This window comes from Macrosteles quadrilineatus, unplaced genomic scaffold (genome assembly GCF_028750875.1).
Source record: "Macrosteles quadrilineatus isolate MER2022 unplaced genomic scaffold, UCM_ALF_1.0 Scaffold_3__2_contigs__length_128488019, whole genome shotgun sequence".
NCBI lineage: Eukaryota > Metazoa > Arthropoda > Insecta > Hemiptera > Cicadellidae > Macrosteles > Macrosteles quadrilineatus.
This window is the reverse complement of record NW_026542596.1, coordinates 24,426,559-24,439,316: the sequence shown is the minus strand read 5'-3', so window position 1 is coordinate 24,439,316 and position 12,758 is coordinate 24,426,559. Positions and strand designations below refer to the sequence as shown.

Genomic DNA, 12,758 nt, shown 5'->3' with positions numbered 1-12,758 from the left:
AACTACTAAACGTACTAGACGTACTAGACTACTAAACGTAATATATACGACAACAAGAAATTTGAAAAAATCGCATTCCTATCGGTAATGTGTCCAATAAAAACGTATCGTGTCTTAAAAAGCTATTTTTAAGTAATCAAATGATGTGCGTAAAATCCACCAACAGCAGAGTACCCGTCCTTCGAATGGGGCTGGCGTATAAGTATAAAATGCTTTTTGCAGTAATACTCGTGCTTTGCGTTTGCAATGTTAGAAGACATGGTTTGAGAAAATTCTTGGTTCTTTTAATTTACGGTATACTTTAAAGTAAAGCACATAATTACCGTAGCCAACCACCACATTTAAACAATTAAAAAAGTAAAGTTCTCACAACTTTTTGTTGAGCTTGGTTCAAATTAGCTGTTGTCATAAATGCAAAAATAATTAATAGTGCTACACCCGGCACTAGTTGGCATACCTTATAACTTATAACATTTTAAAGCTATTTGATATCATAGAACCAACTACAAAATTCCTTTATTATAACTAATTTAATTCCTTTTAAATACGAATACTCATAAGGTTAACATGGGGGCTATAGAGCCGCTGGGGCAGAGTCCGAAAGGATTTTTGATAATCGGGAATGTGAGCTATCATCATACCAAATTTATCCCCAATCCGACCAATAGTTAATGCGTGATTGAACTTCAAACAAACAAACAAGCAAATACACAATCTTTCACATTTATAATATTAGTATGATTAGTTCCTCATTTATTAATGTTGATGGTACTTCAAGGTAGTACCATATTTTTACTTTACTATTAATTCTAACAACTATATTTAACAATATTACGATAAGTAATCTTTGTTTCAAACCCTATTGTAAGGGCGTCACGACTTATTTGACGCACGATGTCTAGCAACAGACAGTTTGTTTTTTTTCTATTGGTGAATTAGTTCTTGGTGGCATCATAACCACGACAGCATACCACCAACGAGCATAATATAATGTGCTCGTATGAATGTGTGTCTATTATGTGCTCGTTGCTCGTTGCATACCACTGCTACATAATTGACCACGTGATTGGTGTGATTTAGATCGGGTACTATGATACATAAATCCCTAATTTTTGGCCACCAGAAAATCCGTGTCCCTTGAATATTATTTACACCATGAACTAGTAAATCTGTGCAGTAGTATAGAGACAATGCAGAACCGTTGTGATATAATTAACATTAGAAAGCCAGTATCAACTGCAAAGATAGTGCATGCTGTCCGACCAGAGAATTTCAAAGAGAACAAAGTTAGTTAAGAACAATTTTAAAAGTTTCAAAACATTCAAGACAAAGTTTTCCCAAAATAACTTAAAACAGTTTGAGTAGCCTACGCACAACAGGGGGTTAGAGGGGTGGCCACCAGTTGATTATCGGCCTCTCGCGCACACGCGCACACAGACACACACTCACGAGCACGAGCGCGCGCCAGTCGCAAACGTGCCCTCGTCTGTATATACCGGTGGCTCATTTGTGTTCGCGATTTTTGTTTGTTTTAGTTCGGCTACGTTTGTTGTTGGTGTTGTTCTGTTGTTCCCGCTGTAGTGTTGTTGTTTGTTGTTCGTGTCACGTGTCGATCGTGTCATGTTCCTGTCTGGTAAGGCGTTTGAAACGCTGGGTGAATTACGTAATTTGATATTGTAAATTTATTTGTATAGGTTAATAATTTTAGATTTACTAAACATGTAAAAATTGAGTGAGAGTTAATGTATGCTAGCTTGTATTTTACATAATGTACAATATTGAAGTAAACATGTAAATTGGTGATTGTATTTCGTCTAGTATTAAGTTGTAAACGGTTTCCAATGAATAGTATGCATTCCGATAAGAAGGGAAAACTACCTGTTGCTTTAGCTCCACCCTAACGCGGGGACCACTGAGCAGCTATCATTGTTTTGAGTTTTCTTTCTAAACTGTGAGAAGGCCTTTTAACTTAAAACTAATATTTTATAAATTAGATTTTGCATATATTCAAAGGATGATTCTTAGATTTCAAAGATTTTAAGAAGTTTCTATTTTACATGTTGTTAAGAAATTAAAATCGTACGCATCTTCTAAGCCATTTGGTTAGGAAATACTTAGATCGGTGGTAAAAATAAGTTCTACACTTCATAAATGATAGTCTATAGACCACGTTGCTTTAAACAAGATGATAAATATGCATACGTACTTTTACTGAAACCTCTTTTAAGATTATATCATTTAACTAATAATTTCTGTATGGTAGAATTTTTTTAACGCAACGCACATTTGAAAAGGACTTTTTTTATTAAGTAGGTCAGACAAAAACCTATGAATAACATGCAATTTTCACTTCACAACAGTTGATATACGCTTAATCAATCTGTACAATATAAAATCTGTATGTACACTGATGTTACTTTTTTATTAACTTATATTTAGATACCATTTCCAACTGTAAGTTTATGGTACATAAAATAATGTCGATAATGACCCAGTTAAATTCCTCTTAAGTTTCTACATTACAATCTACATCAGTAACAAGAGATGAATCAATATGCATTCTAAATTAACTGAAATAGCTCTTTACAATTAGTATGCACTTGTTCATGGAGTTCAATAACGGCAATAGCATAGAGTTGTAGTGATCGTGGCAACACATATTATTTACTGCTCTTGTTTTAATAGATTTGTCGGAAAGGTTGTAATACAACTGAGAATAAATTGTACTTCTTATATAGATTTGTAAGACAATTTTGCAAGTTAATAATCAAATGCATGCAAATTAATAGTCAGGTAATACACGTGTTATGTTATTGATTTCCAAACAATTGTAATTGCCTATGCCTAGTTCCACTCGCAGCGGTAGCTGAGCGAATACCAATATGAAAGTTGACTCCCGAACAATATTGCATCTCCAACAAATTCCGTACTCAGTTCTGAACATAACGGTGGTGAATGATAAATAGTTCTCACAACGAATTATCAATGTGGATATGTGAATATTAAAATTACTTTGGTTTGAAAACACGTCCATATTTCATTCGCTTTAAAAATTCTTTTTATTTTGTAAATTTAATTTTAGGTACACTGCTCCAATTTTAGGTACATTTACCATTTAAAAATTATGGACATTTTATATCTAGCATAAATCAGTGTATGTCACAATATTTGTCGAGCAATCGTAAGACTTTAAGTTTTAATATAAGATAAAGTAAGAAATCATGATTGATGCTATTGACAAGAAAAATTTAAGGATCATAAAGAATTAACAGTTGTTAAAATATAGTAATAAGGGTTTTTATTATAAACAGCAGTAACCATCGTGGGACGTTGTCAAAGTTTTGGCATTACAGTAGAATGTGTTTAAAATTAAAATTTGAAAAAGGTACACAGTGTAATTGTATTAGTTTCATATTTGATTAGTCGCAGAATAAAATAGTAATTTACCACAATTATTGATACTTACAGTATAATACTTTGTTGAAATTTTACCTTAAAATACGCCATAATCTGTGCATCCTTTCAAATACATTAAGTTATTTAATCTACATGCAATACGTATAGCAAAAGCCGATTAATATTACTGGTGTCAGAACTTTTTTATTTGTTTTTAGCTGCTTATGAAGAATATTAGTACAATTAATTAGAAACTGTGGAATTTATTTGGAACATTTTTATATTATTAAGCATTATCCCATTTTAAGCAAAATAAGGAAAAGTAATGAGCACTACCAAGTGTATATAGTCAAAGATAAAATAAAAACATTGATTAACTTGGAATTGCAGATAATCTTATACGTGAAATTCTTTTTCAACTACATCCGAATATGAACAGAGGTATTTTTAGGATCTCTACCACCATAAAATTAAACAGATGAACTAAACATCCTTCTTGGTCTCACCAGGTCGTAGATTTTAATTTTAAGACCCTTTTTCCCCTATAGGTTTGTGATATCGAAGATATTTGATCGTTTAATAACTTTATAGCTTTCTCGGGTGTCAAAGAAATGCCATATCAAAAAAATCCATATACGTTTGAACTTCTTATATTTCCAAAAGCAATACATCTTTCACCGTATAACTCACCAATAACTATTTTCAGTGCAATTTCCATTGTTCAATTCAAGATTTAGGTCCTTCTAAAGCGTGTCCGAAGTTTGTATCATATATAACTGCGCATGCCATACGTAGCTTTCTCAGTTAACAAGGCTATTTAATTCAAAGTCAAACGTCTTGATACCGTTGAGTTCATTTTTGAAAAAGTACTACATTTCCTCAAGATCGACCTTCTATTTAACAATACCAAGAAAACATTTTATAAGAAAGTTGTCACCAACTAATGCAACGAAGAATTACAGTGTAAACGTGCGAGAGAGCAGTATTTTAACATGTATTGACATGAGCGGGCGGCCAGGCCAATACAGTCTAAGCCTGAAGCCCCACAGAGGCTCGTAACTGTTAGCTAGTAGGTCACTGCAGAAGCTGTCACTGCCACGATTCTACTGATGAGCGTGTAGTACTCGTTGTAACATGATACGACTTGTTAATTAAATTGTGAAATCCCTCATTGAACTAGTTGTACAGTCAAATGATTCTACGCAGTTGTACTTTAGCACTCATCGTTGGATTTAAATCCAGTTGCATCGTCCCTCCAGAGTTAAGGGCGTTTTTAGAACAGATAACGTACTCATGAAAACAAAAGAGCGATTTACTGCAACAGCTACCGTCAGTGGTAAAAAATTATAGTTTTTAGAACAGATAACGTACTCATGAAAACAAAAGAGCGATTTACTGCAACAGCTACCGTCAGTGGTAAAAAACTATAGTTTTTAGAACAGATAACGTACTCATGAAAACAAAAGAGCGATATACTGCAACAGCTACCGTCAGTGGTAAAAAACTATAGTTTTTAGAACAGATAACGTACTCATGAAAACAAAAGAGCGATTTACTGCAACAGCTACCGTCAGTGGTAAAAAACTATAGTTTTTAAAACAGATAACGTACTCATGAAAATAAAAGAGCGATTTACTGCAACAGCTACCGTCAGTGGTAAAAAACTATAGTTTTTAGAACAGATAACGTACTCATGAAAACAAAAGAGCGATTTACTGCAACAGCTACCGTCAGTGGTAAAAAACTATAGTTTTTAAAACAGATAACGTACTCATGAAAATAAAAGAGCGATTTACTGCAACAGCTACCGTCAGTGGTAAAAAACTATTGTTTATTTTTCCATCTATGTCCTAAGCCATAATAATATGACTTCGCACCACTGTTGTACGACGGCTACGGCAAATGACCCAGAGGCTATTCCGTCATAATGTTTAGGTGTACCATTATTTTTGCATCTTGAGCATACTTAGTATGATTACCATGAATTAGTACTCGAGTTTAACGTTTAATTATAGATTAGCAGTTACTATAAATACCAGCAATGGGTCGCGGCTGTTCTAAAGGTCAAAGAAGGACTCTACCCAGCCTGTTCTGGAGGCTCGGTTTAAAATACTGACGGTACCTGATGGAAAAAATCGTATTTTAAGACAAGAAAAATTATTGTTGTGTATTGTTGAATACCGAAGGCGTGGCGTTGAGTTACATTACATTACAGGTTTGTTTGTTTTTTATTCAACCGGAATTTAAAGCAGTTTACAAAGCTGTGTTTCGAAGATAACCATAAAGATGGCTTATAATGATATTGAGATATCGAATTACTTAAGGATTTTTTAGCGAATTTCCCCATTGGGAAGTAGCTATTATGGTAGGTGGCACGGTAAGACCTAGGCCCGGGACCGATTTACTTTGAATGAGTTCGCGAACCAGCATGATCGGACCATGGGAACCGGGTTTTACGGGGGTTTTATGGGGCTACAAAACCAATTTTCACCACATATAACGAAAACATACACACCATTCTCGACCAAAACCATCGAATCCCCTGATTGGCCGCAAACATCTGTTTACGTGTAAACAGATCGTAGAGAGATTTACGAAAAATTGCGTAAAACAATAACTATGTCACAAAGAATATATTACTGTGTATCACATTATGTAGAGGAACGACAGCTTGTGTTTAGAGGGAAGCGATCCTCGCGGCTTTGCCTTTGCATTTGGTTGACAGTTTATCGACGCTGGAGTAGAGCATCGTCCATATTTTATTCATGGGATTATATTTACATGAGAATGACGGCCGTGTTCTGTTTTACGGACCAACCGCAGCTGTTTTGAGTAAATGGTCACCTCTGCAAGTTTTCATTTCGGTTTCCACGGAAAAAGGCCAACTGTTTAAACATTTCCTAGGAAAGATAATCTTTGTTTGAGTTGTCCAATTTTACTCATTTTTAAGTATTTAAAATCAAAACACTTATACTACGTTGTGTCTAGTTAATAAGCTATTTTATTAAAATATCTAATATGCAAATCATACTCAAACAGCGTGTGTAACTTACTTCTACGAATTTTTTTTTAATGATTAAGCCTACAACGTTTAAAGTTCATTCAGAGGGGTTTCTTTAGCTATGGGTAAGCAATGGTCAAACGATAATTAGTCCTTACGCATTTTCAGCCGAAGTATGGCTAAGAAAAAGATAAGGAGGATTTTGGATTATATTATGGAAAATATTTTCCAGTTTAAAAGTAGTAGAGTACAAATCAGTTTTTATTTTAATCATGTCTAATTCTATTTTAAAAACATCATCGACCCTTATTTACCAATAAAATCCAATGTGGGATGCTTTCTTATCAACATAATAAATTATATTATCTTAGTAGGTAGGTACCGTAATTTGCTACAAATTAGTTACTAGTTACAAACATTATTTGACTATTAAGAAACTAATTGACCACAAAAAACCCCATGACTATGTTTTTTCAAAGTTTTATCTTCAACTTTTTTAATTATTGCTAGAAAATGATAGACAATTGATGTTGTGTTATTGGAAACGTTTCAAAAGGTTTAAAAAACTAAGTTTTCAACAAATTAGTCTAATGCGATCGGGTCATTTCATACAATCTAAGTGAGGGAAGGAATTACTAAAAAATGAGGTCTGTTCGTGCAATGTTAGCGTAGTAGCAGGGGGAGGGAAAGAGAATCACATCAACAATTCAAGGAAGGCGCGTGCCAGTCGGGCATTAGATGCCAAACAACATAGTTAGATTATGTATACTACCTGACTGTGATTTGTACAGGCCGCTTAGTGTGAATGTCATACACAATTCAGGGAAGGCGCGTGCCAGTCGAGCATTAGATGCCAAACAACATAGTTAGATTATGTATACTACCTGGCTGTGATTTGTACAGGCCGTGAATGTCATCAACAATTAAGGGAAGGCACTTGCCAGTGGACAGTATACGCCAGCCAATATAGTAAGATTATGTATACTGCCTGGCTGTGATTTGTACAGGCCGCTTAGTGTGAATGTCATCAACAATAAAAAAAGGGCGCTTGCCAGTGGGCATTAAACGCCAGCCAATATAGTAAGATTATGAATACTGCCTGGCTGTGATTTGTACAGGCCGCTTAGTGTGAATGTAGGGAAGGCGCTTGCCAGTCGGGCATTAGACGCCAAACAACATAGTTAGATTATGAATACTACCTGGCTGTGATTTGTACAGGCCGCTTAGTGTGAATGACATCAACAATTCAGGGAAGGTGCTTGCCAGTGGGCACTACGCCAGCAAAAATAGTTAGATTATATATACTACCTACCTGGCTGTGATTTGTACATGCCGTTAGTGTGAATCCCAATTATAATTCAGTGAATGTTCATGCTACTGTACTTGGACATTAGACACCAGCCAGCATTGTTAAATCAGCAGATCAACATTGTAAACTACGTGAACTGATGGTTAAAGGTTACCTCAATCGATGAATATAATATAGTTACATAATTCGTGATTATTATGTAATTAATGTTGTATTAATTACTTAGTACAACAAAAATAGAACAAACGTTTGGAGTCAATATGTGTTTCAATTAAAATATTTCATTAAAGCTTACCCAATAAGTCCGCATCAATGTAATTTGCAGGAATGGGGGGAAACAATAAACCGTTAAAAACTTAATGCTATTTACATTTTCATGTATAGTGTTTTTTCTGCAATAACACACACACTCTCCAGAGATTGTTTGCAAACTGGAAGTTAATACATTTTTATAACATAACAATAAAAAGAAATGGGTGTTCTGTGTATCGTCTGCCTAATAAATTATAATATATTGCCCTAATTAAATCTATATGATATTCTTCTGAATAATCTATTTTTAAATTTAATTGTTTGCAATAGAAAAATTTATAATTTCCTTTTATAAGCATTGTTCATAAAAATAACTGAAAATGTGATCCTATTTTAGTATAATCAAGTAAAAGGAAAACTCTGATGGTAAATAGTTATTTGCTCTCAACGAATTTCTCTATAATGAAGTTAGCTAAATGTACTACCATGCTAGACCCGGAACCGATTTACTTTTTTGATGTCTTCAGAGGCCAAAAATACTATTTGTTCAATTTTGTTTATATGTATGTATATTGACCTTTACAAGTATACAAACAAAACATATGAGTTTTATAATTTTGTTAATTGTGTGTTTTTTTTTACTGAATATGCCTACAAAGGCCAAGTATAGTATAAATAAACATTTTCATAAAGTAGACCTATATTACTGTTTCAAAATTGCGATACGATTATAATCTTTCGTTACCATAATCAACAACTAAAAACGTCTAATATACAAAAATTGAAAAGATTCTGTAAACGATTTTTTACTTAGGATTTTTTCAAATATTTGAAGCGGAGAATCGACCTCACAGAAGAGCCTCAAGCTAGGCAAAGGAATAATGAGGGGGGTTTTTTTTAGGGGGGGGGGCGGTGTCACTCACATACGAACTCGTTTGAAAAAGATGCCTATCTATCAATACGTGTTGTTTTTAGCCCTTGCAATCTGTATATCTTAGGGACAGAAAGCCTTGACATCCTTAAGAATTTAGTTCCTTAAGTACTTACATATTTTACGTAAATAAAATATATCGTTTAGTATATTTCATTGTATTGTATACACTATTGTAATGTTGGCCATTTATTTCCATGTTGCTCTATAAGCTACAATGTAGCAAGCTACAGTATAGCACTGCTGTAAATATTATACATGTCCTCTACCTAAACCTTTTTATAAAGCCAAGCCTAACGGAAAACGAAAATATAAAATTTTGTTAGTATCGCACTTTATGCGAGACTCATTTAATTATGTTGTCATTGAGTTATTTACTTAAGTAGTGAATAAATTTGATGTTGTTTAAACAGTTCATATTTAAAGCACAGTTTAAAAATGTTCAATTAAAAGTATCACTTGTGTCATAATAGTATAATAAAAAAGCGTTTTCATACTGAACTCCAGTGTCACACTTGAATTATCTAATTACTAAACATGTTTCTATAAAATTGGAATATACTACAAAAAGATCAGTTGTAATAATATATTTCATCACTAGGGTATAAAGTTACTCTTTTCGACTCAAGATCAGGTTTCACGAACGAGGCGAAGCCGAGGTCGGAAAATGCGCGAGAATCATTTAGTCTATTTACTAGTTAACAACTGTGTTTATAACAGCTGACTTTTACGCCCTAGGGATTTAGACCCAAAACGTATGTATTAAAAACGGGCGTTTTTGCTGCCTTTTGAAGAAAATTCATTTTTTAAATTAACTTTTAACTTTTTCCTACACTTTAGTCCCATTTAATCTCAAATTGTATAGTGTAGTTGGACAAATACAAGCTAGAAACATACGCAGCCAACATACTAACACTCACGCAATTACACAAACACACGCGCACACACACGACGTAAATAAACACGGTACTCTCCTCTGACGTCACTCGTCCATTGTAGCATTTACAAGTTCCTTTGTTCGTTCCGGCTTTTGAACCTCGAATATTTTGGCCTTTTGGCTTGGAAAGCTACAAACCTTATGAACAGGTTAAGAATAAGGATTAGTTCCAATTCATGCCATCGATCGATTTGTTATACGCAAGGACTACTATTCACAAAATAGTACACTGAGAATAATTTTAAAATTAAATATTTTAATACTTTTAATCATTTCACCAAAATTCATCGTTTGAATTATAAACACGAACCCATGGAATTTAAGTAAAGACCTTTTTGGCAGTATGTTGTTTCAACTTCACCTTTAGAAATTGGGAATAAAGTTAAACGTTATATTAAACAAACTAGATGCAAATGTAGGATTTCACTGCAATATGATAGCAACTCTGCTATGAGCAATTTTCCTTTTTCTTTTCTACTATGGTGTTCCTGCGATGCAATAGCGTATGTTATTGATTTTTGTGTAACACTTTGGATTGAAAAATCTAGTTAGAATTCTTCGTTATCTCTGTTGATTACGATTTTCCTCTGACTTCTCTCTGAACCGTATAAATAATATTGCTTTGTTTATAAAGACTTCCATTAGCAAAACAGGCTGAGACTCTACTCAGTTCAACCCTTAATGTTGAAACAGTGTCACCCTTAGGCACATGCTGAGGTATCGATTGGATACTTTGCTGTTCCAAGCAATGTTCCCTATACAACCAACTTGTCGATCAACAAGAGGAAAAAAGGTGAAATGAAACATAACTTTTGCACAACCATTGTTGCAAATGTACATATTTTAATGTCTTTTGAAAGTTTTTTTATTATTTGTGTGACAAAAATATTTCATTTTCAAGATAATTCGAATTTAATTAACTTTTATATTAATTATTTCAATAAATATTTGTAAAAATGGTTAGCTACAAGTATTTGTAAAATGTGTGTAGGTTACATTATCAGTTTCATACTGGTAGACCATTGATCTCATATTTTAAAACTACTATTAAAAAATATATAATTGAATGACATGTCTTTTGGACAGTGAAAAGACATGAATGTGTAAAATATTTATTTAATACTGTTTAGATTTAATAACAAACTACTCAATCATTTTTTAAACCAAAAACTCGCATTTTCTCTCTGTTTAGTATATTAGATTACTATAGCTTTTAAGAGCCATAATCTTAGGCACTTTTACCGTCGATGCTTATATAATTTGCCAAATATATAATTTACAAACTGGAACCCCTGATCAAAATAGAGCAATCTTATTTTTTTAAACCCAACAACATCGAAAAAAACATATTTTGATTAAAATGGATCATAGACAATTATTTTTTACCCGGTGATCCAAATCAATCATAACACAACTGGATGATAAATAAACTTTTACGTATTTAAATCTATAATATGTTAAAAATATTATTGAGTTTCCTCATTCTACTAATATGTAATATTTTAAAATCCATCAATCACTTATAAACTTTAAAACTGTAAGGTCTTAAGATAACCTTTTTGAAACTCAATGAAGTTTCGTATAACTTGTAAATGGTCTCTTTTTCATGCAGACATGTGAAAAAAAAATTTACACAGGTTCTAAACCAATTTTGTAAACTGAACTTCAGTATATCTTGAACATGAATTTCCTTTTAATGAGACTATATTATCTTATAGAGTGAGTTGCTAGTTTAGTCGATTTTATATTTATATAACTATTTCTGAGATAGAGTGGTTGTTTCAAACCATAGATATTCCAAAATCTTTTATATGTTTGGATTTCTTCTCCTTAAACTTATCGTTGTTTTATAATACGAATCGCCGATACCTTAGACACATATTGTTTATACAGGTTAAATGCATACTAACCCTATCCAGTAATAAATAAAAATAGCAAACAATAAGCATTAATGAACACATACAACCGTTTCAAAGCAAAACATAATTCGTTTGTTGTCATAAAATCCATCTATCTATCTATCTATACTATTATAAAAAAGAGGTGGTTGCTGTATGTGTGTATGTGTGTATGGGAAAAGTAAACTCGAAAAGTACTGGTCGGATTGGGCTGAAATTTGGCATGATGATAGCTCACATTCCCGATTAACATATAGGCATATTCTTATTTCAAAAATCCTTTCGGGCTCCGCCCCAGTGGCTCTGGAGTTTCCCATGTTAACCTTATGAGAAATGGAATTATTGAATCTTAACAGCTGTTTCAATTAAACAAGTTGGTTCTGTTCTATGATGTTCAATAGCATTAAAGTTACAAGGATTACCAACAGGGTGCAGCACTATTATTTTTTTTACATTTATGACAACAGCTAATTTGCAACCAAAAGGTGAGTGAGCGTAGCGAACGAACTTCAACCTGGAGGTGAGTTAGCGTAGCGAACGAGCTAACCTGAAGGCAAGTGAGCGCAGCGAACGAGCTCCAACCTAAAGGTGAGTGAGCGTAGCGAACGAGCTCCAACCTAAAGGTGAGTGAGCGTAGCGAACAAACTTCAACCAGGACGTGATTGAGCCATGCGAACGAGATAATCTTGAAAATTAAGAAGTTAAACGGGGCAAAGCCCGCGGGTTACAGCTAGTCTCTTATAAACCTACTATAATCTGGATATCGTACATTGGAATGTCAATTTTAAATATAGTAATTGAACACCTTGCTAAACGTTTATCGTCCTTTCAAAGAGCAACAGGTGAGGCTAATCCATATGTTTACAAAACTACGTTGTCTATGGGCTCTGAGTTTAATCACATGGCTCAATATTATAAGAGCGCCTTAGCCACAGGATTAGCTACCTGCCTTGTATCGTTTTATCCCTCCTGGGGATGTGAGGGTTATGGGGGGGGGGGGCTGTACCTGAACCTTGTTTGTCAAACTCTTCACA

General features: G+C 33.7%; 1 protein-coding gene across 4 annotated transcripts in view; it reads left to right on the top strand.

Moving 5' to 3' along the window:
• The first annotated feature begins 1,486 nt into the window (after positions 1–1,486).
• The window catches only part of LOC128989647 (potassium voltage-gated channel subfamily KQT member 1), a 349,887-nt gene continuing 338,615 nt past the window's right edge, over positions 1,487–12,758 (top strand). For 3 of the 4 annotated variants that reach the window (XM_054411608.1, XM_054411609.1, XM_054411606.1), the window contains exon 1: positions 1,487–1,663. The gene's annotated coding sequence lies outside the window, so the exon portion shown is untranslated. The remainder of the gene's footprint in view (positions 1,664–12,758) is intronic. The other variant, XM_054411607.1, reaches the window with a different exon arrangement.